Raw genomic sequence first — 25,951 nt, forward strand, 5'->3', positions numbered from 1 at the left:
CAAGGGAAATTGTTCTCTGCAGCAGTGAAGAGGGTGACAACTACAGAAATGGTACAGAGGAAGGTTTAAAACGCTCAGGGTGGATCCTGCTCCTATAGAAACTGATGGTTAAAAATCCCACTGACTGTAATGGTTTGGAACTGCAACTTGAGAATTTAAGTAGAGCCCTGTGGGCCCATCTAGTCCAGCATTCTGTTTCCCACAGTGGTCTACCAGCTGCTTTTTTAAGTGCACAGAAGGAGCAGTCACAGGGAGTTTGCTTTCTGTCCTCCCTGCAAGAAAGAACAGTCTTAAGAACTTTTTAACTATCAATTAGTGTGTCTGTTTGTTTGTTTTCCTCCTCCCACTCAATACCTTTTCCTTTTGTATTATGTAAGCCTGACTGTAGGAGCTATTTATTTATTTATGAGCCAATTATTTATTTATTAATAAATAATAAGCTGCCTCTCATCGGTTATGATTCCATAGTGGTTTACAGTTCAAATATCAATATAACAAAGTTCTAATAAACACTTTAAAACTACTTTTAAAAATACAACCATAATACAATGCAGCAAATGGATGTCAATTTGCAGTTGATCTCATCTAGATTAACCTCCTCCAAAAGTCTGGGAGAAGACTTTAACTGGAGCTGCAAATCAAATAACAAAGGCTCCAGTTATACCTCTGAAGGGAGTGCCATAGATGAATTGCCACCACAGAGAAGACCTTCTCTCATTTCACCACACATAGGGTTGCCATATTCCAGTTCCACAAATCTGGAAAGGCTAATTTGCATATTATGCAAATTATCTGCTAATTATGCAAAGTAAGCATATTAATGGTTACATTGTCCAGTTGTTTTGTTTTTGTGCCTAGTAATAACCACCAAAAACTGGGGGAAGGATGTGAGGATTTTTTAAAAAAAAATTACATTTTCAGCCTTAGATGCCTAGACGTCAGTTTCCAACACTGAGGAATATTTATTTATTAAGAGGATTTATATCCTGCCCTTTCACTGTTAAAAACAGAGCTCTGAACATCTTACAAACATAATAAAACAATAAAAATACACAATCAATATAAAAACATAATGAAGCACAAAAGAGAAACAAATATAAAACAAGCAATGCAGCAGTATAAAAATCTAGCATAAAACAAAAAGCCAGGAAAGCATCAATTAAAAGCAATATTGTGACCAAGAGGTAGTCTGTACCAACAATTAGCAGATGTGAAATGAACACACCACTACATCTTATAACACAGATAAAAATAAAGATTTATATATTATCAGTTCAGTCAATTTTCTTATTCAAAGAGAGTAGTGTCTGAGCATGTGAGAAGTGTCTTTAGTACACTGATTCTCACATACCAGATCAGAGAAAGGGGGAACACAGCATTCTATGATAAAGGCTGGAACCTGATGGAGACTTGAGCGCTGGCACTTCTTTTTTAAAAAATAAAATAAAAATGTAGTGAATTCTAGTGACATGGTAAGCTGTGCTAGTATTAGACAGGGCAGTTGTTCCATTCCTATTGGTATTAAGGGGGGTGGGAAGCCATTCCTATTGGACTTTAGGAGGGGAAAAGTTACACCCCACGCTGCATTGATATTATATATATGCGGTAGGATGATCTTTGGTGGGAAGATGCCTGCCAGTCATTCTGAAGGATATATATTCACTAATAGGCAAAAAATCTTGCGGTTTAAGAATGTACCTATAGCCCACAGATATTTCTATCAAACTTTAAAAAGCAGGAAAATTGGGCAGCTATAGTGAATGCACCAGGGGAGCAGAAGACCTGACCTCCTCTCTGAGATATTGTACTGCCCTACAAATTTGTCAAAATGCAAACACAATTTGGGTTGGTCTTTCACTGTCCAATCCACTTCCTGTGTAGCTTGGAAGAATTTGGTAACATGTGCCTCTGAGCATATGGTGAGTGGTGGCAACACCTGCAATCAGCCCAAATAACAGAAAGAAGATACAGAAGACCTCTTGCAGGCTGGGCCTGGCAACCCTAGTTTGATCATTTGCATACTTTTTGAGTTCAATGGGATTTATTTCTGTGCAATCATGTTTGACAATGGAAATGGACTGCCTTCAAGTCAATCCCGACTTATGTTGACCCTATGAATAGGGTTTTTATGGTAAATGGTATTCAGAGGTGGTTTTACCATTGCCTTCCTCTGAGGCTGAGAGGCAGTGGCTGGCCCAAGATCACCCAGTGAGCTTCATGGCTGTGTGGGGATTTGAACCCTGGTCTCCCAGGTCATAGTCCAACACTGACCTGGGGGAGGGGCAGGGGGGGAGGGGGAGGAGAGGAGATTGGGTGGGTGGGCAATGGGCAGACGGGAGGCTCCTTTCCTTTCCAAAGGAAAACATTGTGAACAGTATCATTGCTTTTCAGCGTTTCCCCCACCTTTTTATTCTACAGCAGGCACATGTAGCCTCCCACAGAAATTTAAATTAAAGCTGTCCCTGGCCACATCCACACCAGGCCTTTATTTCACTTTGGACAGTCATGGCTTCCCCCAAAGAATCCTGGGAAGTGTAGTTAGTGAAGGGTGCCCTGTTCCCCTCACAGAGCTTCAGTCAGAGTGGCTGATTGTTAAACCGGTCTGGCCACTGGAGCTCTCTCAGTGGAACAGGAGTCTCCTCTCAGCACCCTTCACAAACTACACTTCCCAGGATTATCTGAGGGAAGCCATGACTGTCTGAAGTGAAATCAAAGTCTGGTGAGGGTGTGGCCCCCTGATTAGCCAAGCCCATCAGCTGTGAGTCTGGCTTTTTGAACACTGGCAGTTGGTTCTTACTGAGCATTCCCCGCGTTATCATAGGGTGCCAGCCAAAATTTCTTAAATTAATTAAAAATCAGCCAGGCATTTTTTTTAACTTTTAAACTGCAGAAGATGAAGCTCAGAGTATGAGGCAAGGTCAGTATTAGGATTCCAGGTACTCTGTGAACATGGCTGATTTTTAATGAATTTCAACAGATTATGAGAACTCTCAGAGAAAAAAGTCCAAAAGGGCTCTAAGGTTTTTTTCTCTCTTTTTAGACTTTGAAGTCTCGATTCTCTCTGACTGTTTTGTTTATTGCCATGAAAATTGAGAGTGTTGTTAAGCAAGTGTTTCTGAGTTCAGGACTATAAGTTTTGTAAGGTTTTGTTTTGAAATGAGCAATTTAACATTGCGGAATGTGAAAAATCCACGTTGGCTATAGTATACAGCCACTCTTGTGGCTGTATAATCAAGAAATACTTTTTAGCCTTTTCTGAATTGCTGAACAGAGGCTGTGCCAGGCAACAGAGTGAGTGAGGCTGCATTCTAATACAACTTTACTTGGGAGTAAGCACCATTTAACAGGGTGGGGCCAGGGTCAAAAAATGCAAATGCTAATACCACAGCCTTTTCTACAGAGAGGTTTGCTTTCGTGTCTTATATTTGTTCAGTGGAGGGAGAGTTTGGTAGATTCATTCCCTTTTATTCCATCCTCTATTATGGCAGGCAGATCCTCCCATTGCATTCACCACTTAAGACACATGCCCTAAGTCATAGAGGCAATTGAGATGAAGGATACAAGCAAGTCCTTACTGACTCAACCAGAAAGTCTATGGATAAGGGGTGGAGCTACATGTGTTGATCAAGTGACCATGTGCAGTCTTCTAAACTGTCTAGATTCCGGATATGCAGCAGACAGGCAGACTAAAATTCTTCATTTTCCCAGAACAGCTGTGGTATCCCTCCTTGGCTAAGAACAATGGAAGGGTTACCAACTGTACTCTTTTAAGAGTACATGTACTCTTTTTGAGATGGTGCAACAGCATACTCTTACTTTTCACTTATCGAAGCCAAATGTACTCTTTTTGAAATGACAAAATGATGATAACCCTAAAGGTGAGAATAGGACAATTTCTCACAAAATGGGCAGAAAACTGCCTCCACATTTGGCCTTGTATCTCTGGATTCATAAGGAGACTAGAAACTTGCTTTTTTAAAAATATGTAAACTGGGAATCCAGATCACCTAATGGGCTAAGCAGGCACTGAGCAGCATGGCTAGAATCCGGGTAAAACCTGGCTAACTGGCTAATATGGCAACCCTAACCACACAAGGGGCTTCACCCAGAGCTTGGAAGATTACTTTTAAAAAGTAATAAATTACAGTTACAATTACATGGCTCAAAAAAGTAGCAATTACCCTTACAATTACAATTGCTCTGAAAGTAACTGATTACTATTCCTCCAATGTAATCACTACAATTACATTTCAGTTACTTTAAAAAAATGCCTACAAGGTGCTGGCCTTGGCTGCTGCACATCTAAGTAGCCTAAAACTACATTAAAAATAAACAAACACATACTGAGGTAGTAGAATAATTATTTTTATTCATAAGATAGCAATGGTGGTCTCTCCGCTGGTAAGGGTGGTGGGGAGGAAGGCTGAGGCCACTACTCAGATCTTTGCACAGCAAACAAAATGCAACCCCCCCCTCAGCCAGCCAGCATAATCTCTCTCACTTAACCACCTCCTGGACCCTGCCCTGCTACCAACTAAGGGACACTCACTCAAGCAAACATTTTCCCCTGAGATGCAAAAAAGTTAAAATACTGCAAATGCAGCACAGTAGCCAGAGAGGGTGGTGGAGGCCACTTTGTGTGCCAAGTGCAAACACAGTATTCACACATACACACACATACACACACACACACATTGTCATCTTTCACCTCCACAGTTCTTTATCTCCATTCTGCTGCTGCCTCCTTCTCCTCCTTTATCCATGTCCTTGACCTCTGGTTCCTTTTCCCCTCCACTCCATTCTTCACCACCACTATCTGTTTTTTTAAATAATTGTTTTCTCCACTCCACCCCGTCTCACTCTCTGCCTCCTCTCTCGTCGCCTGCTACCCATCCACAGAACACGAGAAAAGACCAACACTGCACAGAAGCCCAGTTTGAGGCACATGATTTTCATCCACAAATCAGAGGAGCAGAAGACTTCCCCTGCTCCCCCCCCAAGTAATGCCCAAAAGTAATTCTGGAAACGTTACAATTACTCCACAAAAGTAGTAAAATTACTCCTAGTTCTATTACAATCAAAATGTAAAGGAATTACCCACTCGTTACTCAAAAAAGTAATGAATTACAAGTAATTCGTTACTTGTAACTAGTTACTTCCAAGCTCTGGCTTCACCCAATGGCAGGACAGTAAGAAGGGCTTCCCCTGCAGATCTCAGTACATGGGAAAACTTCTATGGGAGAGATGCTCATTCAGGTAGTTGGATCCTAAGTCATTTAGGACTTTAGAAGTTAACATTAAAGAATCTGAACAGAGTTTCAGAGCAACAAATGGTACATAGAGATACTCTATGTCAGGGTGGGGATTTTTTTCAGCCTGAGGGCTGCATTCTCTTCTGGGGAGAGTTCCGGGGGCCATGTGGCAGTGGTGGGTGGGGCCAGAGGCAAAAGTGGATGGAGCAAGTAATATAAATTTTACTTTTGTACGGTAGGTTAGTTTGGACATATACTCACACACCCATCTGTATCCTCCATCCAGACAAACAAGAGCCATTATCAGGGATCAAGGACATATTCCAGCTAGGCAAAACCACTTGCGGGGCAGGCATGAAGCAGGGTCACTGAGTGGAGTGGTCTAGAAAGGGTTCTGAGAGCTAGATAGAGAGGACCGGAGGGCTACATTTGGCTTCCAAGCCTCTCTGTCTGGCCCTAGGAATTTACATCCCTTCCTGGCAGGTTCCCCACCCCTGCTCTACATAGATGAAAACACTGTTGTCCTACTTCGGCTATAGGGGCCCACTATGGGAAGAGTGTTCCATCTACAGTTCTGCTATAGTGTGCACAGAACAGGTTTGGAGGAGAATGCAACCCATTTCTGTCTACTTTAGTTCTTGTCCAAAGCTCTGTGCACAGCCCCAGTTATGAACACCTTTCACATATGATTATTTGGTTAAGAATGAGACTGTAATTCCTCATGTTGTTATTGACAGGACAAAAGGTGTTTAGCCACAAGTTTCTAACAACGGTTGTTATGCACTGCTAAGGAGGTTAACTACGGGAAATCAGACAATACTGAGTGTAAAATACATTATGCTTATAACAATGGTAACACAAACATGGCTTTCTCTTCTCTCTCTGTTGACTTATTGTTTTCCTGCAAAAAATGGGGAAAATAATTTGCTGTCATTCTCTACAGATATTACAGAGAGAAGAGGCTGAACCAGATTCATACAGGATGATGCAGGTAGTCATCAGGTGTATTGAGTCTTATTTTAGTACACAGATTTGGAGGTAAGAGGTGCCGTTTTTATGAGAAGGTTGCACATATTGTTATACTGGCCAGGGATTTCTTTAATGGGTAAACTACTTTTAGGTATGGTTTTACTTATATTATTTGTAGCTGATAGGACTTTATAGTTTAAATGATGTCTTAGTCTGTACAATTACCTAATGCTTGTTAGGCACCCTATTTCAGAGTGGAGGAATGGCGGGATATAGGAATCTGGAATAAATCAAGTTTCTTGAATAAATCACGAATAAATTTTCTTTCTTTCTTTCTTGAAAATTAATATTTAACAATACACTGGGAAATGAGTACTTTGTACCTTGTAAAATTTTAATCAGACCCACTACAAGCTGAAATTAGTAAAAAAACCACAATTCAGAGAGTTCCTTCTGGTGTCTCAGTTCAGGCAGAGGTTGGAAAAGTTACTTTTTTGAACTACAACTCCCATCAACCCCAGCCAGCATGGCTACTGGATTGGGCTGATGGGAGTTGTAGTTCAAAAAAGTAACTTTTCCAAGTTCTGATCAGGGCCATCCCCTCCATTTGGCTGGGTAAAATGGGCTACTCAGGGGTGTATGAATGATAAAAAGGAAGAAAATGGTAACTTTGCTTGTTGATATTGTTGTTTTACCCTTATGAGGCCACCATTTCGATTAGCACGCAAGTGTCATCTCTGGTCTAAGGGCCTCTACAAGCCAAGTAGGAAACTTGGCTTTGATTCTACCCAAACCTGCATCACAAACTCACTCCCCTTTCAAGTACAATTTGCTTTTAATGACACAATGTGAGCAACGTTGCTCCGGTGTCGGTGAAGTGTTGTCATTTGAAATGTCAGTGTTCAAAAATCATATTGGACATGTCACAGTAATCTAAACTGTGGCCAGAGTAAGCAATGACAATTCCTTTCCATAATCATTTTCCTGGTAATTCTCTGATAAAGAGTTGCTATTACCATAGAAGCATTATTATTATTATTATTATTATTATTATTATTATTATTATTATTATTATTATTATTATTATTATTATTATTATTATTATCTTCTATCCTGCCCTTCCTCCTAGAAGGAGCCCAGGGTGGCAAACAAAGAACAAAACACTTAAAACATCTTAAAACTTCTTAAAAAATCTTTACAAACATTTTAAAAATAAAATACCTTAAAAACATCTTCTAAAAAAATATTTAAAAATATCTTTAAAAGACATTTCAAAACAGGCACAAACTTTGACATTGTCTCTACTTAAAAGGCTTATTGGAAGAGGGAGGTCTTCAGTAGGCACTGAAAAAATGAGAGGTGATATCTGTCTATTATTTAAGCTAAGGTGGTCTTTCAGGTATCCTGGTCTCAAGCTGTATAGGGCTTTGTACACCAAAGCCAGCACTTTGAACTTGGCCTGGTAGCTAATGGGCAGCTAAGCAGACCTTTTGTGTAGTGACACCTACCCTTTGGAATTCCTTCCCCTTAAATATTAGACAGGCGCCATCTCTGTTATCTTTTCGGTGCCTACTGAAGACCTTCCTCTTTCAACAAGCCTTTTAAGTAGAGACCTTATCCCAGTTTGCATCTGTGTTGGAATTGCTTTTTCATGCGTTTTTAAAGCTTTTTTTAAAAAGGTGTTTTTAAAGCCTTTTTTAAAAAAATGTTTTTAAAGATGTTTTGTTTTAATATATTTTAAACTCTGTTTTTATGATGTTTTAGAGTGTTGTAAGCGCTTTTGTTTGCTGCTCTGGGCTCCTACTGGGTGGAGCGGTGGGATAGAAATCTAATAAATAAATAAATAATGCAATTCTTTCAGCAATATGATAACATGCTGGCAATATCCTGTTCCAGTGAGTAGTCGCACTGCTGCAATTTGCACCAGTTTCAGCCTCTGGACCAATCTCAAGGGCAGCCCTACATACAGCACATTACAGTAATCCAGCCTGCATGTTATCAGTGCAGTGGTCAGGCTATCCCAGTCCAGAAATGGCTGCAGCTGTCTTACCAGCCAAAGCTGGTGAAAAGCAATCCAAGCCACTGAGGTCATCTGGGCCTCTAACGACAAAGATGAATCCAGGAGCACCCCCAGACTATGAACCTGTTCTTTCAGAGGGAGTACGACCCCATCCAAAGCATGCTATTGACCAGTTTTCTGGACTCGGGAACCACCTACCCACAGTGCCTCCATCTTGCAAGGATTCCAAGTCAATTTACTGGCCTCATCAAGCCCACCACTGAGTCCAGGCACTGGTCCAGGGCTTGCATGGCCTCTCCCAATTCAGATGTTACAGAGAAACAGTGCTGAGTATCATTAGCACACAACTGACACTTTACCCCAAATGTCCTATATATATATATATATATATATATATATATATATCCTTATATATATATATATATATATCCTTATATATATATATATATATATATATATATATATAAAGCAATAGATAGAAAGCTATTAATTAAAAGGTAACCAGGGAGAAATAAATTTAAACAGCAGAAAACCTGAAGGTCTACTGGAAAAGAAAAACTCTTCAGCTGATGGAATACCAAGGAGGAAGAAGCCAAATGAGTCTCGCAGAACAGAGAGTTCCACATCCTGGGTATCCTCCACAACAGAGAAGGCCAGCTCCAGGTCAGATGGTGCACTGAAGGTCTTCTCCTTTATTGTCAGGAGACAGACAGAAGATGGTTCTTTAGGTATTCCTCTATCACCTGGAAGTGGCTGCATAGAAGAACCCAAATTTACATAAGCTTTCTTCATGCAATAAGCACCCTGAAGAAATGGGAGCGTGAAGGACTGGGGAAAGAGAGACAAAAGTCTTCTTCTCTGTACTGCTCTCTTCTCTGTACTGCTGACACTGATTTTAAAAAAGGAAAAGAGGAGGGTGGGGAAGGCATTTGGGGGACATATCTGGCCCTTCTCTGGCCTTGTTATTTGTACCCTCTTCATTGATCTGAGCTGGGGAAGGGCTCTGTGGGGAATTTTGTGCGTCTTGTGCCTGGTCCTTTTACAAACAGCTCCTAAGGTCCAGCCTTTCACTTTACCCACATTTCCCCTGCCAAATTACTCATTTTAACGTCACCACAGCTTTTCATTTGTCAGTCCTGAATCTCTCCCCTGTTCCATTCATTTACTGTGGACTGTAAGCTCCTGGAACTGCTTTGCTAAAGATTCATCGAGGCCTGCATTTTGTGCCAGGAGAGTCCTGGAAAGTTCAGAAGCAGACTGTGATGAACACTGCCTAGCACTTTGTGGCTGCTTAATAAATGCTAGATTGCAGTAAGAGCAGAAGTAGCTATGTATCCATAGAAATGTTGGTGATGCCTAATTTCCCAGGTCCTGCAAATGCAATGTCCTCTGAAAGTCCCAGAGTCAAGGACAAAAGAATGAAGGAGAGGTAGTGGTGCTCATATGTCACAAGTCCAGAAGCTGCTGCCAGACTAAGAGAAAAAAATGCTTAAGCACAGCATGACTGCAAAAGGAATTCAATATTCCATTCACCAGAGTGAGCGACAGATCAAAGAGTCTAGTTCAGAAAAGACAAACTCTCTCCTATTCCACCTGTGCAAACTTTATTTAAGGCTGAAAGTTCTTTGGGGAAAGCTAATGACAAAATTCAGTTTCCTTTAAGATCAGAACAGCCTTCTCTCCAGAACTTGCGTTCTTCATAAGTGTTGATCGATTGATTCTTTCATCCATTTTGGAATGATGGGGCCAATCTGGTCAGCTCCTTAGGAACAAAATGGTTAATTTAAGCTGTTGAGAGAAAAAGGGATGTCAAGAAAGAGGCAAGGCATCACATGAATGCCTTTTTTCCTCCCCTGAATTCTGGTGTTCTCGCTGAAGCCATGTCTGTAGTATAATCCTATATATTTGACTGACATAGGTTTCCTCAAAGAATAGGAGTTGTTGTTTGGTGAGAGTTCTAAAGATGATATCCACTCTCTCTTAACAGAAATGCAATTTCCAGGTTTCACTAAGAGTTTCTCCTGAACCTAATTTCTATATGTGGTGTAGGTCAGGGATGGGCAGACTGTCCACTAGAAACCACAACCAACTTTTGGTGGTTAGCTAAGTGCCTACTGTTGCTGGGATTCTTGCAAAAAATGCTGGACTAAATGCACCAAGATCTGATCAGACAAGGCATTTTTATGTCCTTAAGCAAGATTAACAGGCCAAAATAGGCATGTTCTTAGTTGCATGGGAGCAATTAACATGCATGTTTAAAAATAATTTATTATTATTTGAATTTAAATAGCTGCCATGGGGAGGGGAACAGGGTCATGATTTTGTTATGTTGGAAGGGGGTTACCTATTTCTTCTTGTGCCATGGCACTAATGGAAGCTTCTCTTCAGCTGGTGGGAGGTAGAAGCACAATTTTCATGGAACCTGTATCCTGAAAAACCTGATTGTGGATTGCACATACGGAGCCTGTGCATTTTCAGGTCCATGTAGGGTCCTGCATAAATGACACTTTGAAAGCCCATGCCATCCCCACACCGTGAATTATTCCACTTTAAAAGAATGTTTGCACAGAGCTATATTAAAGTCTCAATGCATGCTCAGCTTTCCCTGGCTGTCAGGTGCTAGGCTCCTAGAGTGTGTCATAGTTGAATGATCCTTTTGAGGTCAGGGCTGACTCCTGAGGATGAATGAATGAATAAATTTATTTCGGTCCATAACCAGCAAAACTCCTGAGGCTGGCAAGACTGGCCATTTACCAAGGCCCCCAAGACCAACAAAGACACCACCATCCCAATATAGCTACCATTCTCACTTTGGTTGTAGCACCAGAAAGGGCAGGGGTAACATGATAGAATTATCTGAATGCTGTTTTTCCCTCAAATTGGGCAGGGGGGGCTCAATCTGGTTGCTCTTCCTGAGGCCCGCTGAAATCCTGGAGCTGGCACTGTCTAGCCAGCCATTCATTTTGAAGTGGTTATACTGTAATTTCACAGCCTCGAAGCCATTTGCTTTCCTGCCACAAGGCCCTCATGAATGTCACCTGTGCTTGGAGTAGCGCCAGCAGCAACTGGATTTGGCCTTCAGTGCCTATCTTTCATAAAGCCTTTCACATTTGAAAATGCTATCCAACTAAAAATATAAAAGTACAAAATTGCATCAGATCAGCCAGCCACAATTACAGCAAACACAAGACAAAACCCATTGTCATTTATCTCTCTGGGGACACCGTGCTTTTTGTTTCAGAGCCCTATTATTGGCATGGTACATGTTCTAAAATTATAATAATTAAAATGGTGATTATAAGTGTCAAGGATTGCAATTTCCCCCCCAAATAGCTGGGAACGATCTGTTCGTTATTGAAGAAGAAAAAATTGACTTGAAATCCACATTAGTTACAAAAGAGACAATTGAATAGAGTGCAGAGCAGACACCCGGTCCAATGTCTTTGTGCTGCCAACCAGAACCCAATCACCTTTTTGTATTAGGGCTTAAGTAAATCTTGGTGGCCTTTTCTTTTTTAAAGTAAAAAAAGCATTTTGGGAGGGAAGAGGTTGGAGCAGAGTGTAGTGGAATGGACATTTTCTGCTTCTCTGTTCCAAATCTCCCCCAGGCCACCTGCCCACACACATGGGTGTTATTTATTTATTCTTAAACACAGATATATCACCTCCCATGCCAATTCCAAAGTGGTTTCCAACCTTAAAAGGCAATCCAACAATCAAAATTTAAAACCAATAAAAACGCATCACAAGTACAAATGAAAATGCATCTATGCATTAAGTAACCAGAACACTTTTCAAGGCTGGGTCTCAGTAACCCCTAAAGACCTGGATGTATATTTCCAGGAGGTCCCAAAAACTCATTGAATACCTTATTTCCATGGGGAGATGGTTCCATCAGCTGGACACCATGACAAAGAACCTCTTTCCTTGGTTGTCACCAGATAGATTTCTTCTAGCTGTGGTACAACCAAGAGGGCCTCATCCTGAGATCCCAAATGAAGTAGCAGCAGAGAGGAGAAGGGCTAAGTACCTCCTCTCCAGCCCTTCTCCATTCTAAATTGTGTCCCCCACCAATTCTCTCTCTCCCCCCCTCTCTCATTATGCAATGTTCTGTTGGACCCTTACTGAGAGGAAAGAGCTTGTGGATAAGGGTCAGTGGCAAGATGATGCTGGAGCAATGAAGCTTCTGAGCCTGCAGTGAGAGGGGGTAGTAGGAAACAGGCATCTGTGTTCTGACCCCTGTTGAGATATTAAATATCAAACAAAAGTTCTGGCAGGAAATTGATAATAGCTGGTAAGGTATTACAACAAACATCCATTGCCAGCTTGCAGGGCTAGCCCTCCCATTTTGAAAAAAATCTTGCAATAAAACCAGTTTTCTATAAAATACTTCAGCATTCTGGTCTTTGACCCCCCTTTTCTACATATCGAATTGGATGCTCACCATTCTTTATCTGCTAAGGTATTACAACCAACATCCATTGCCAGCTTGCCGGGCTAGCCCTCCCATTAGACAGAGGGAGGTGACTGCATCAGGTGGCAGAAGCTGGGAGGCAGTGGTGGCAACCTCCCAGGATGTTTCTCCTGAGTCTCCCTCCAGTTTTTCTCTTCTGTTGGACATCAGAGTTGTGTGCACCATGCAGCCTGCCCTGTGCCTCCTAGGGTGGCCTGTTGCTGTCAGCTATGGTGGAAGACACTGTTCCATTGCTATGATGCAATTGCCAGTCCAGTTACATTCCAATCTTCCATTTAGCGATCATTGCTAATAGCTATTGAGAGACCTTCAACTAAGTCTCGCTTAGAGCAGACCCATTAACATTAATGAACTTAGTTATATTAACCAGTTGTAGAGTCTATTAACTTTAATGGCTCTACTCTGAGTAGGACTAGTACTGAATACCACCCCTATCATCTAAGCCAAGGATGGGGAGTCTGTGGCCCTCCAGATGATGTTGAACTCCAACTCCCATCATCCCTGACCATTGGCCATGCTGCCCAGGGCTGATGGGAGCTAGAATCACACAATACCTGGAGGCCACAGGTTCCCTACCCTGTTCTATGAATTGATCTCATACTTTTTAAAAGCTGCCTAAGCTAGTGGCTGTCACCAGACCTTGTGGTAGTGAATACCATGCATTTTGTGAAGTAGTATTTTCCTTTGTCCCAAATCCTCCTGTTACTCAGTTTAGTTCAGTGATCCAAATTCTAGCATTATGAGAGAGGGAGAAATGTTTTATAATGCTTTAAGTTGGATTCCTACACTGAGCACGGGATTGGACTCAGTGGCCTTTTAGGCCCCTTCCAACTCTACGATTCTATGATTCTATGACCCCCTTCATATAGTTCATTAAAAACAAAACCCTGCCATGTTTCAGCTGCAGCAACTGTCTGATTGCAAGCCACTTGTGAAACAGAGAGAGAGTTTCAAAGCAGTCTGTAATGTGAGAAGAAGGTGATTGTTGTCAGGGATGGGGGAGGATAAAGAGACAAATATCTTGTGTTTATTATGTACAAGACGTACAGTGCAATCCTATAAATGCCTACTCAGAAGTGAGTCCCATTTAATTCAATTAGACTTACTCCCAGGTAAGTGTCCATAGCACTGCATCCTGAAAGCTGTCATCTGACTCTGGGCATTATAGTTTTGCGACTGGTTTCCTCAAAACATGTGGAATCTGAGGTGGCTTTTCATTTTCACCACCGTGAGGGCAGAGGAAGGAAGAATGAGGAGGGCGTAGATATTAGTTTTGATTAGCCCTTGGTCAGGAAGTCACTGCCAGGTCTCCCCCTCCCCTTCTTTTTAACAATCATAACACAATGGAAGACAAAAAGGGTAGAGATCATCTGGGAAACTGAGAAAGGAATCGGGAAGGGGGGGAGAGAGATGAGCTGGAGCGAGGCAAAAGGAATTGGAGAAATGTTGATAAGTTCTGTTTAGTGACTAACACAATGTGCGTTGCAGTACAATGGCCTTTTTCTGCAGGCAGATTATCCCAGTCAGTCTTTCCTATAATAAAAAAGGGGGTTGGAGAGGAGGGAAATAGAGCACCAAAGAAAAGGAAAGGCGGGTTGTGAGGCAGCAATCAATGCTGCCCTTTATGCTGCCTGACATTTGAGGGACTTGTTATCAACGATTGCTGCCTGCTTTATCTAAATGTATCTCCCCAGCTGCCAGGCGCAGTCCTGATAGGCAGCTGAACGTGCCGATGGCCTCTGCTGATACAGCCAACCACCCAATTCACCCACGTGCTTTAGTGGCAGGCGTCTGATGGCTCCTGTCGTTCCATCACTGACACCCCTTTGCCTGGCTTGCTGGGAAGGAAAAGGGCAAAAGAGACACACACAGAGGACAGCTCCCATTCCCTTTGCTCACTCACCCCCTTTAGTTATTTCTGGGTTCATCCTCCCTCCTCTCCATTTATTTTTTAAAAAAGGGAGGGAGGGAGCAAAGTTGAGGAAGGGAGAGAAGAAGGTAGATGAAGATTCTGCCTGCTTGTTTTCACCTCAGCTTTGTCCTGTGTTGTTCTTCTGTCAGAAATTGACTCTTGGCACATCTCTCTCTCTCTCCTCCCCCATTTTCTGCAGAAGAGTGATAAGACTAATCTACTGCTTGGCTGCTAGTTTGTCCTTTATTGTTTTGTACAAAATGCTTCCTTTTAATATTTCATAATGTACCTTCTCATACCTACACAAATATAATATGATGTATCTGTTTGAAATGCATTCCTATGCTTTTAGAGGCCAATTGGTTTATACAGTAGGTATGAGTCTGTGCATGCACATATATACATACCGACAAATAATAAAACGGGAAGGATAAAATCCCAAGGAACAAAAGACCAGCAAGTTCAGCCCTCTGCTCCAGATCACTACCATTAGCCTTTCCAGTTCAGTCTAGGCAAACCAGATCACAATGTTCCTGTCAAAGGCAGGATGTTTTGAAGAGAGGGGCTGTTTTGATCATAACTCCTCTGTCTTATTGAAAAGTGATTTGCTGAACAAAAACAAAAAGAACAGCTTTCCAAAAGAAGCTTGAAAACAGAGTTTTACTCATCAAAGCACCTTCAACCCAAAGCAGAAAAATCAAATATTTATCTTGGGAAACTGAAAACAACTGTTATCTGCAGCTGCAACAATAATTATAAAATAGGCCTCAAAACCCTCCGTTTTACAGAATTTTACATTTTGGGCTTCAATTTTAAAATGTGGATTTTTAAATTTGAAATTTGCATGTGAATTTGAACTTCAAAGGTCTTCGATTTATTGGTACCTCTTCATCAAATGGGACATATCAGCAACTATCAAGTACTAAAGAGCTTTATATATCACATACCATGAAATATCAATTACCATGTGTCAAATATTAAAAATCAAATATCATCAGATGTCAAATGTGAATTCAGTGAATATTTGGTAAATATTCTAGGAATATCTATAGCCACCATCATAGAGGACTGTTTGTTGGTTTATTTATTTGTTTATTTGATTTATATCCCACCCTTTCTCCCAGTAGGAGTCCAGGGTGGCAAACAAAAGCACTAAAAACACTTTAAAACAGCATAAAAAACAGACCTCAAAATATATTAAAACACAACAACCATAAAAAACATGTTAAAACAAAACATCTTTGAAAACATTTTAAAAAAAGGTTTAAAAATATTTTTAAAAAGAAGGTTTAAAAATATATTAAAAAGCAATTCCAACACAGACTGGGATAAGGTGTCTACTTAAAAGGCTTGTTGAAAGAGAAAGGTCTGCAGTAGGTACTGAACAGATAACAGAGATGGTACCTGTCTAATATTTAAGGGGAGGGAATTCTAAAGGGTAGGCACCACTACATTAAAGGTCTACTTCCTACATTGTGTGGAACAGACCTCCTGATAAGATGGCATCTGCAGGAGGCCCTCACCTGCAGAGCACAGTGATCGACTGGGTATGTAAGGGATGAGACGGTCTTTTAGGTATTCTGATCCCAAGCTGTATAGTGCTTTATACCCTAAAACTAGAACCTTGAACTTAGCCTGGTAGCTAATAGGTATCCAGTGCAATTCTTTCAGTACCGGAGTGACATGTTGGCAATAACCTGACTCATTGAGCAGTCTCACTGCTGCATTTTGCACCAGCTGCAGCTTCCAGACTAACCTCAAGGGTAGCCCCACATAGACCGCATTACAGTAATCCAAACTGGAGGTTATCAACAGTGGTCAGGCTATCCCTGCCCAGAAACGGCTGCAGCTGTCTTACTATCTGAAGCTGATAAAAGGCACTCCTAGCCACAGAGGTCACCTGGGCCTCTAGAGACAAAGTTGGATCCAGGAGCACGCCCAGACTACGGACCTACTCAACCCCATCCAAAGTAGGCAACTGACCAATTATCCAAATTCAGGAACTCAGTTTATTGGCCTTCAACCAGCCCACCATAGAGTCCAGGCACTGGTCCAGGGCTTGCACGGCCTCTCCCGATTCAGATGTTGCAGAGAAATAGAGCTGGGTATCATCAGTGTACTGCTGACACATTGCCCCAAATCTCCTGATGACCGCTCCCAAGGGCTTCATATAGATGTTAAACAGCATGAGGGACAAGATGGTACCCTGTGGCACCCCACAGCACAACTGCCAGGGGGCCAAAATACAATCGCCCAATGGTATTCTCTGAAAACAACCCTGGAGGTAGGATCGGAACCACTGTAAAACAGTGCCTCCAATACCCATCTCACCAAGACAGCCCAGAAGGTAGTATGGTCAGTGGTATCAAAAGCTGCTGAGAGATCAAGTAAGAGTAACAGGGTCACACTCCCCTGTCCTTCTCCCAAAAAAGGTCATCCATCAGGATGACCAAGGCCAATTCAGTCCCATAACCAGGCCTGAACCCAGGCTGGAATGGGTCTAGATAATCTGTTTCATCCAAGAGTACTTGTATTTGCAGCGCCACGACCCTCTCAATCACCTTCCTTAAGAAGGGGGTATTTGCAACTGGGCGGTAGTTGTCACAAACCAATGGGTCCAGGGTGGGCTTCTTCACGAGCAGTTGAATCATCGCCTCTTTCAGGGTGGCTGGAACTACTGCCTCCCACAACAATTTTGAGCAAAATTGTGTGTATGTGTGTAGATTACTTTCAGTCTAAGTCTGTTTTCCTCCTCAGCATTAATCAGAATGTCCTCCTTTTCCTCCTTCAAATTTCCCCAGAAATACTGATTGGACAGAGCAACCCATGGCCATATTGGTTTGAGTCTTGGGATGATGAAATCTGTTGTTGGTACCTTCAGTAGAAAAAAACAATTTTATAAAGTTTTCTCCAAGGCCGTTTGGGAAATCCATAGCTGACGGAGTTAGACAGATTGCCAAGGTTCAGGTCTAAACCTCTGTCCTCTGAACCAAAGTGGTGATGAATTTTGTTGGCTGAGGCAGCAGGGCTCGGCAGATTTTAAGCTTGTTGGATCTATTTGGCCTTTTACTAGAATCTCAAGATCTACCAACCAGAGTTGGGTGCAGAAAAACATAGAATTAAAGAACAAGGCTCCTGTGAGCACCTTCTGAGCCTAGGAATTTGTTTTTGCTAGCAGAAATGACCTCACCAGTTCTTTCACATAAAAATCTACTCCTTGTTAGCTTTCTTAATTTCATCAGACTAATTTAGGGGGAAAAGTCATTTTGTTGTTGCTAGGGACAATTTTATCAGGGCCAGCACCAGGCATGACTGGGTCCTTGGATACCAGCTTGCCTCAGGCCCGTGGTGCTGTAGCCCCAAACCCCTCCAATACAGATAGAATGGGGCAAATAAGCCTGCTTGCACGGCCCACCTACCTCTCATGTCATGTGAATGACGTGCGCACATAGCTCGCATGCCTGCCATCAGCCAAAATGGCAGCAAGGATGTCAGCCTCTTAGGGAAACCTCTGCTGCCATTTTGGGTGTTGGCAGGCATCCACACACAGCATGCGTGACATTCACACTGATGGGAGAGACAGGTGGGCTGTACGTGCAGACTTATTGAAACCTGCACTGTGTGTATTGGGGGGTGCTTTGGAGCTCCCTCTCCGTGATCTGTGGCAGGATCAGGTTGCAGCAACTGACGCCACTGTGGATCACAGAACAGGAGCACCACCCTCCCACCCTAAGGGGGCCCCTTCAAGGCCCCTCTGGGCCACAGGGACCCTTAGCCAAGGTCTAACCTGGCTACCGTGTGGTACCAGCCCTGAATTTTATGCAGTTTTCCCCAATACACAGTTATTAATACATTTTTAGTTGGGTTGGAGAACTGCATCACAAAATTCTGAGAAGCACCAATTTTAAAGGATAGCTGTGTTTCAATTCACATATTTTTTTGGGAAAGTGCAAATTAGATGGGTTTGCATTAAAAAGTGAACCAGACTGAATTTCTCCTCCATACTTAGTTCTTGCTATGGTTGAATATGCTTCCTGATCTGCACATCAGTCAGGAACCCTGACTGGTAGATCAGAACCCTGATTTACTTTCTGCCCCCTCCTGGTCTAAACCAATGTTCTTCAACCTGGGGTCCCCAGATGTTGTTGGACTACAACTCCCATCATCCCCAGACTGCATGGTCAATGGTCAGGGATGATGGGAGTTGTAGTTCATCAACATCTGATGACCCAAGATTGAAGAATAGTGGTGTGAACAACCATGGGATTGTATTTCCATCTCTGCTTCCTTCCTTAGAGAAGCAAATTAAATAGTATTTGGTGTTCCCCAAAGGAAATCTCAGGGCAGCCTTACTTTACAGTCTCCTTTGTAGTGGAGAGGACTGCAGATGTAGGGTATATTTGTAATAACTTATTTGTTATGGGAGTGAAAAGCCAAGTACATGGGCAGTCCCAGATATACAGCAACATCAGTCCAAACCCTCAAACATCAGGCCCAAACTTCAGCTTTTCTTTCACAGGTGGGTAAACCTGCATTCCAGGTGGTTGGGACAGGATAACATTCTCCATTGTATGTGAGGCAGCAGGCCCAGATTAGGGCCCCCAGGACAGGCTATGTAGCAACAGGGGAAAAGACGGGGCAGGGGCTCAGCTATTATCTCTGCAGGAGAGACAGACACAAATTTAAAACATGTTAAACCTTTTTTTAAAAAAACCACAGTAAGTAAAATACCACTTGCTTGCAAAAAATGCTTTGTTTTTAAAAAAGGTCTAACATAGCATATGGAAAATATTCAGGATTGAGATTTGTTAGGCCTCTGGAGAATGGAACTTCCAAACCCAGAGTGTCACTGCTTACAAGCTACATACTGCTACTGAATTAAAGGAGATCTTAGAAGGCCTGGGGGAGCTTCAAGGCTTGCAAAAATATAAAATGTTTCTAGGAAAAAAACACATACACCAAATGTCCCAAACAACCAATGAGGGCTGAGCATGCTCAGTGGCCATGGAATACTGACTAAATGTTGGAGATAAAAGTGGTGAACTGGCAGGGGGAATGGAGTATCCTGGAGAAGGGCATGGCTGGCTGGAATCCAGAACAGGAGCAGTCCACACTGCAACATTTGGTTGCAAGTCCCACTTGTACCTTTAACCGTTCAGATGGTACATGTAGGACATTACCAAAAGGCGGCAGAGTGTAGAGATGATTATGGCACATGTAATACAGACACCAGGGGATAATATTCCAAAAGCATTTGGACATAATCCAGTGATATGATGCTGAAGATTTAAAATGGAAATGGATTGCCTTCAAGTCGATCCTGACTTATGGCTACCCTATGAATAGGGATTTCATGGTAAGCGGTATTCAGAGGGGGTTTACCATTGCCTCCCTCTGAGGCTAGTCCTCTCCAGCTGGCTAGGGCCTGCTCAGCTTGCCACAGCTGCACAAGCCAGCCCCTTCCTTGTCCACAACTTCCAGCTGGGGGGCAAATGGGCTCCTTGGGACTATGCAGCTTACCCATGGCTGCACAGGTGGCAGGGCACGTAAGCCCTGAGCCACTCACTGTGGGGGTGATCTTTAGCTGGCCCTTGACACCCAGGAGACATGAGCGGGATTTGAATTCACAGACTCTGGACTCCCAGCCAAGCTCTCTTCCCCACTGTGCCATACCAGCTATGTTGAAGATTTAAAACAGGAGTAAATTGCTATTGTTTTCTAAGAGGAAAAAAACCCCTGAAATTTAGTTCTTGCTGGAAAGTAGCAGCTCTTAAAACCACTAGCTGGGTCAAGGGAGTTATGCCTTTGCTAAGAAAGTAACCAATTATTGACAGCTCTTAAAGTACCAAGACCTTAGTTATCTGTGGCCTTCTATTTCAAAAGACAGCTTAAATTGTTACCTGCAGTAGGGAAAGGTTTTGAGGTATATGTGGAAATGTCAGCTTGTAGGCTTCCCTAAAAGTATTTACTTTTTGCTTAGTGATAATGCATCCATTTAAAAACCTGTATATGCAGTATATTTCTCTAGCAGAGAATAGCTACTCTCATCAAGTGCAAGGAAAGTGCCCTGGAAAATGTTATGTAAGACAAAAGTATTTTTAAAATGCATGCCACCAGAACTAAAAAAATATCCAAAAATGTGACAACATTTATTCCTTTGCTGTCATTTGACTGTAAGTGGATTATTTATTTATTTATTTAAAATATTTCTATCCCACCCTTTTACCCTATAATAGGGCACTCAGGGCAGCTTACAATAAAATCGAACATGTACCTAATAAAATTGTACACAATGAAGATCACAAAAGCATTAAAATAAATTAAAATACATAAAATGCAATTAAAATACATAAAACATACACACACACACAGAAAGAGAGAGAGAGAGAGAGAGAGAGAGAGAGAGAGAGAGAGAGAGAGAGAGAGTGGTACTGAAGGGACTACAGAGGTAAAAATAAACACAGAAGGCATAAAATCAGTGTCAGGCTCTACCCTCAGTCCCTCCCAAAGGCTCTCCGGAACAAGATTGATTTCAGAAGTGTCCGGAAAACCAACAGGTAGGGAGCAGAGCAGGCTTCTTGGGGCAGGGTATTCCAAAGCTTGGGGGCCCCAGCTGAAAAGGCTCTCTCCTGCAAACCTGTCAGTCTAACATCTTTCATTCCAGGCACACAGAGGAGACCCTAGGCAGATGATCTTAAATCTCAGGCAGGTACATATAGGTGTAAGCGGTCCCTCAGGTACATTGGTCCAAGGCCAGCACTTTGAATTGGGCCCAGAAACAAATTGGGAGCCTGTGGAGTTGATAAAGCACAGGGGTGATATGCTCCTTGCGTCGATTATGTTTTGTAACATGTTTAAAACTGAACAATGTACTTGCATTATGCAGGGTTGCCAGGTTAGAAGCATCCCAAACCCTGAGATTTTGGGGACAGGCCCGAGTGATGTCATGGGGCACGCCTGAGTAATGTCATGGGGTGGGTCCAAGTAACATCGTGGGGCAGGTCTGAGTGACATCATGGGGCGCCGCGGGCCTGAGTGACATAATTAAGCATGATACATTAAGCATCAACCACAGTTGCTTGGCACTTACAATTCATACAAAAACATTTATCTGATTGGAAATTAAGATAGAAATCTTAGCTAAAAGATGGAGCCTGGGTAGGGAACATTTAATCTAGCCAACTCACTTCTGGCAAAAAGGGTTTAAGTGCCCTCAGGCCAGGCCAGTCACCAGAAGGCCATTGTAAGAAGAAAAGAGCCTAGTGTTGTGGAGATGTTAGGTGGGAGCACTCAGGAGTAAAGATGGATGCCCCTGAAGGCTGCAATTTTCAACACACTTACTACGGGACTAAGCCTCATAGAACTCAATAGGACTTCTCAGTAGATATGGTTTGTATTATGTTGTTGGTAAAGCTTGACAAGGGATCCTTTGCAAAGATAGCCAAATCCAAGTCGGGTTGGCAACCCCTGCCTGGAATGCCCTGCCCCTACCTTTTAACATCCAAATTTCTTTACAGATTTGACCCTTCACTTCAGAAAGAAGTCTGAGAAATGAGTAAGAAGATTCTCTACCCTTTTGTGTCTCCGCTGTGGGCTGATATAAATTCACTTTGTTAGCCAACCCAATTCCAGTGAATATAATTGACAGATAGAAAGCACACATGATTTGGCCTACCTTCATAGACAGCAGCTTGGGGACAACAATTGCAGCCAAGTTGCCCAGTATGTGAATTCTCTTTTACCACTATTGGGTAAGAAACAAACAGGGTGCATCATCAGTGGGTTTAAGAAGGTTGATTGGAGCACATGGAAACACTGTTGTTGCTTCTATGGATGAAAGGCAATGAAGATAAAGGTAAATGAAATGCAAATAGAAAAAGAAAAAAGACAGTGATGATTTCTTAAATGCAATACCATACACAATACCATACACAAGATTCTTTTGAGTAAGGCAGAAAACTAAGCGTTCTACAACCAGTCAGGATTCCTAACTGAAAACCAAAACTAAAAAAATCCTGGCAGCAAGTCAGCCAAGATCACAGAAATTCCCATGCAGCACAACCTGACGCAGGGGCTGCAGTTAGTGCACAATGCTATGGCATGATTGCTGACATGAGTGAGACCCTCTGAGCACATAATACCTCTGCTCTGAAATCTGTACTGGTTGCTGATTTCCTACCAGGCCAAGTTCAAAGTGTGCTTTCCATGTTATGGGTGCCACATAGTACTTTAGTGTGGCAGTACCTACCCTTTGGAATTCCCTGCCTATTGATATTAGCAGGTGCCTTCATTGTACTCTTTTTGGCACCTTCTAAAAAATTGTTTGTTTAGGCAAAACTACCCAGGCATGTAGAAGCTATTATTTTTATCTATTTTTAACTCATTGTTGGTTTTATTATTTTGAATGTTTTTAAATACCTGTCTTTAACTGTTTTTGACAATAATTTTATTGTTTTAATTCCTGCTATAAACCACTTTGAGGGTTTTTTTTTTACAATAAAGCAGTATATAAATGTAAATAAAATAAATAAATAAATTTTGGAGTCACTGTGGCCCGTGAGTCTCTTTCATCTTTTGTACCAAGTCATGTTTGGAACAATTTAGCTCAGTACTGATGACATGGTCTAGCATTGGCTCTCCAGGATTCCATGCAATAGTCTGTCCCATAGATTGAATTTTGGACCTTTGCATGCAAAGCATGTGCCCTGCCACTGAGCTATAGCCCTTTTTAATATAATAATAATAATAATAATAATAATAATAATAATAATAATTTATTTTTGAGTCGCCTATCTGGCCGAGTTAACGGCCACTCTAGGCGACGTACATAAAAGAGTAAAATACAACATATAAGTCAAAAGCCCAATCTATAATTAATCTAAAACCACCTACTTTTATAACAAGTAAAACTAATCCGCCCCTGAAATCTTGTAGGCCTGCCTGAATAGCCAGGTCTTCAAGGAAGGCTTGACGAAAACTTGTCAGGGAGGGGGCATGGCGAAGGTCATAGGGCAAGGAATTCCAGAGGGTGGGAGCCACAATCGAAAATGCCCTCTCTCTGGTCCGCACCAGCCTAGCTGTTTTAACTGGTGGGACCGAGAAAAGGTCTTGTGAGGCTGATCTCGTCAGGCGGCATATTTGGTGATGCTGGAGGCGCTCCTTCAGATAAACTGGGCCGAAACCGTATAGGGCTTTAAAGATTAACACCAACACCTTGAATTGGGCCCGGTAAACAACTGGTAGCCAGTGTAGATCTCCTAACACTGGAGTGATATGATCACGGCAACGGCTGTTCTTAATCAAACGTGCCGCCACATTCTGTACCAGCTGTAGTTTCCGGACCATTTTCAAGGGCAACCCAACGTAGAGCACATTACAGTAGTCTAAGCGAGAGGAGACCAGGGCATGTACCACTCGAGGGAGCAGATGGACAGGAAGGTAGGGATGCAGCCTCTGTATTAGATGTAATTCATACCAAGCTGCCCGGCTCACTGCCACCACCTGAGCCTCCATGGACAGTTGGGAGTCTAAAATGACCCCGAGGCTGCGGACCTGGTCCTTCAGGGGCAATCTTACCCCATTAAACACCAGGTCTATATCACCTAACCTTCTCCTGTCTCCCACGAGCAGCACCTCGGTCTTGTCAGGGTTCCTCCCATCCATTCACTTACAGACTTCAGGCACTTGGAAATGGTATCCACAGCCAACTCTGGTGAGGACTTAAACGAGAGATAGAGCTGGGTGTCATCCGCATATTGGTGACAGTGCAACCCAAATCTCCTGATGATGGCCCCCAGCTGCTTTACATAGATATTAAATAACATGGAGAGAGGATAGAACCCTGTGGCACTCCACAATTGAGAGGCCAAGGGTCTGAAACCTCATCTCCCAATGCTACCCTTTGATGCCTGTCTGAGAGATAGGAACGGACCGTAAGACAGTGCCCCCTGTTCCCATTCCCCCCAGGCGATCCAAAAGGATACCGTGGTCGATGGTATCGAAAGCCGCTGAGAGATCCAGGAGGACAAGGAATGTACATTCTTCCCTATCCAACGCCCTCCTCATATCATCCACCAGGGCGACCAAGGCTGATAAAAATATCTTTTAAAATTGTTCTTTTCAATTCACTAATGAATACACAGCATACTAGAGCAGATCCACACCATGCATTTAAAGCACATTCAACATACATTTGAAGCATATGAAACCCACCACAGAATCATGGGAACTGTAGTTTGTTAAGGGTGGTGGGAACAATAACTGTGAAGGGGAAACTTCACTTCCCAAGATTCCTTAGAGGAAGTCTTGTGCTTTAAATGCAAGTTGGATGCGCTTTAAATTTATTGTCTACTCAACCATGTCTACTCAAAAGTAAGTCCTACTGAATTCAGTGGGGTTAGCTCCCAGGTATATGGAATTAGCATTGAAGTTTACTCCCAGAAAATATTTATATTGGGAAGGTTTTCAAAATAGGTTATGAATAAGACAAATAATCTTCCCTCTTCCACAGTCCTGTAAAATTTAAACTTTATTTGACTCCTTAATTAGAAAAGTATAACACTGAAGCATATACACTTTTTAAAACTTCAGTTCAAAAATTATTTGAAAAATAAAAAGTATAATATACCATTTTTGCAAGTAATAAAAAACTTACATATACACTTTTATGCTTACCAAGATCCTTCTGTGATCTTCCGTTGTAGTGCAATCCTATGCATGTTTACACAGAAGCAAGTCCCAATAAGAGAAAGTACGCTGCATGCTGCTGAAAGCTATATATTTACTGAATTCCTGATGTGAAAGGAAAGAGGAAAAGGAAACTGTTCTCAGAACCTGAAATGAGGTTTAACTCTTACTATTGTCAATTACAACCCTGACTTCTTATTGGCTAAAAACCTGAAAGGGCAGGGATTACAGCAGAACTTAGAGCAACTAACAGAAGTTGCTGGGGGGCTGATGTTTTGGTATATATGTCGGGATTCAGGAACCAGACCACCTAGAAACTTAATTTTTTTTAAATGAAAGCTGAAAGTCCACAGATTAAGATGAGTCACCTGGAGACCCAGAGAAGACCCCAAAAAACTGGAGTCTCTGGCCGAAAGCCAGAGATCTGGTAACCCTAGCATTATGTAAAATTAATATTAGGCCTAACTGAGGTGGTAAACAAAAAAGGATCTGTGCAGCACCACTTCAGACTGCAGGAGAGGTCTTATGCAATTGCTCACCCATACCAAAGCAAAACAAAACAAAAAAACTCCTTCCATATAAGAAAGCTAAATATGAAGCAAAGGATGTAGCACAGGTTTTTTTTTTTTTAAAAGTGG

General features: G+C 42.2%; 1 long non-coding RNA gene across 1 annotated transcript in view; it reads right to left on the reverse strand.

Annotated features, from left to right (window-relative positions):
- LOC133384436 (uncharacterized) overlaps positions 1-25,416 on the reverse strand; it is a 93,396-nt gene extending 67,980 nt beyond the window's left edge. Inside the window, exons 1-2 of the long non-coding RNA XR_009762560.1 lie at positions 25,302-25,416; positions 22,303-22,454 (exon numbers count right to left, since the gene is read on the reverse strand). This is a non-coding gene — a long non-coding RNA (uncharacterized LOC133384436). The remainder of the gene's footprint in view (positions 1-22,302; positions 22,455-25,301) is intronic.
- Between the last annotated feature and the right edge of the window lie 535 nt (positions 25,417-25,951).

Source organism: Rhineura floridana, chromosome 4 (assembly GCF_030035675.1).
Source record: "Rhineura floridana isolate rRhiFlo1 chromosome 4, rRhiFlo1.hap2, whole genome shotgun sequence".
NCBI classification, from domain to species: domain Eukaryota; kingdom Metazoa; phylum Chordata; class Lepidosauria; order Squamata; family Rhineuridae; genus Rhineura; species Rhineura floridana.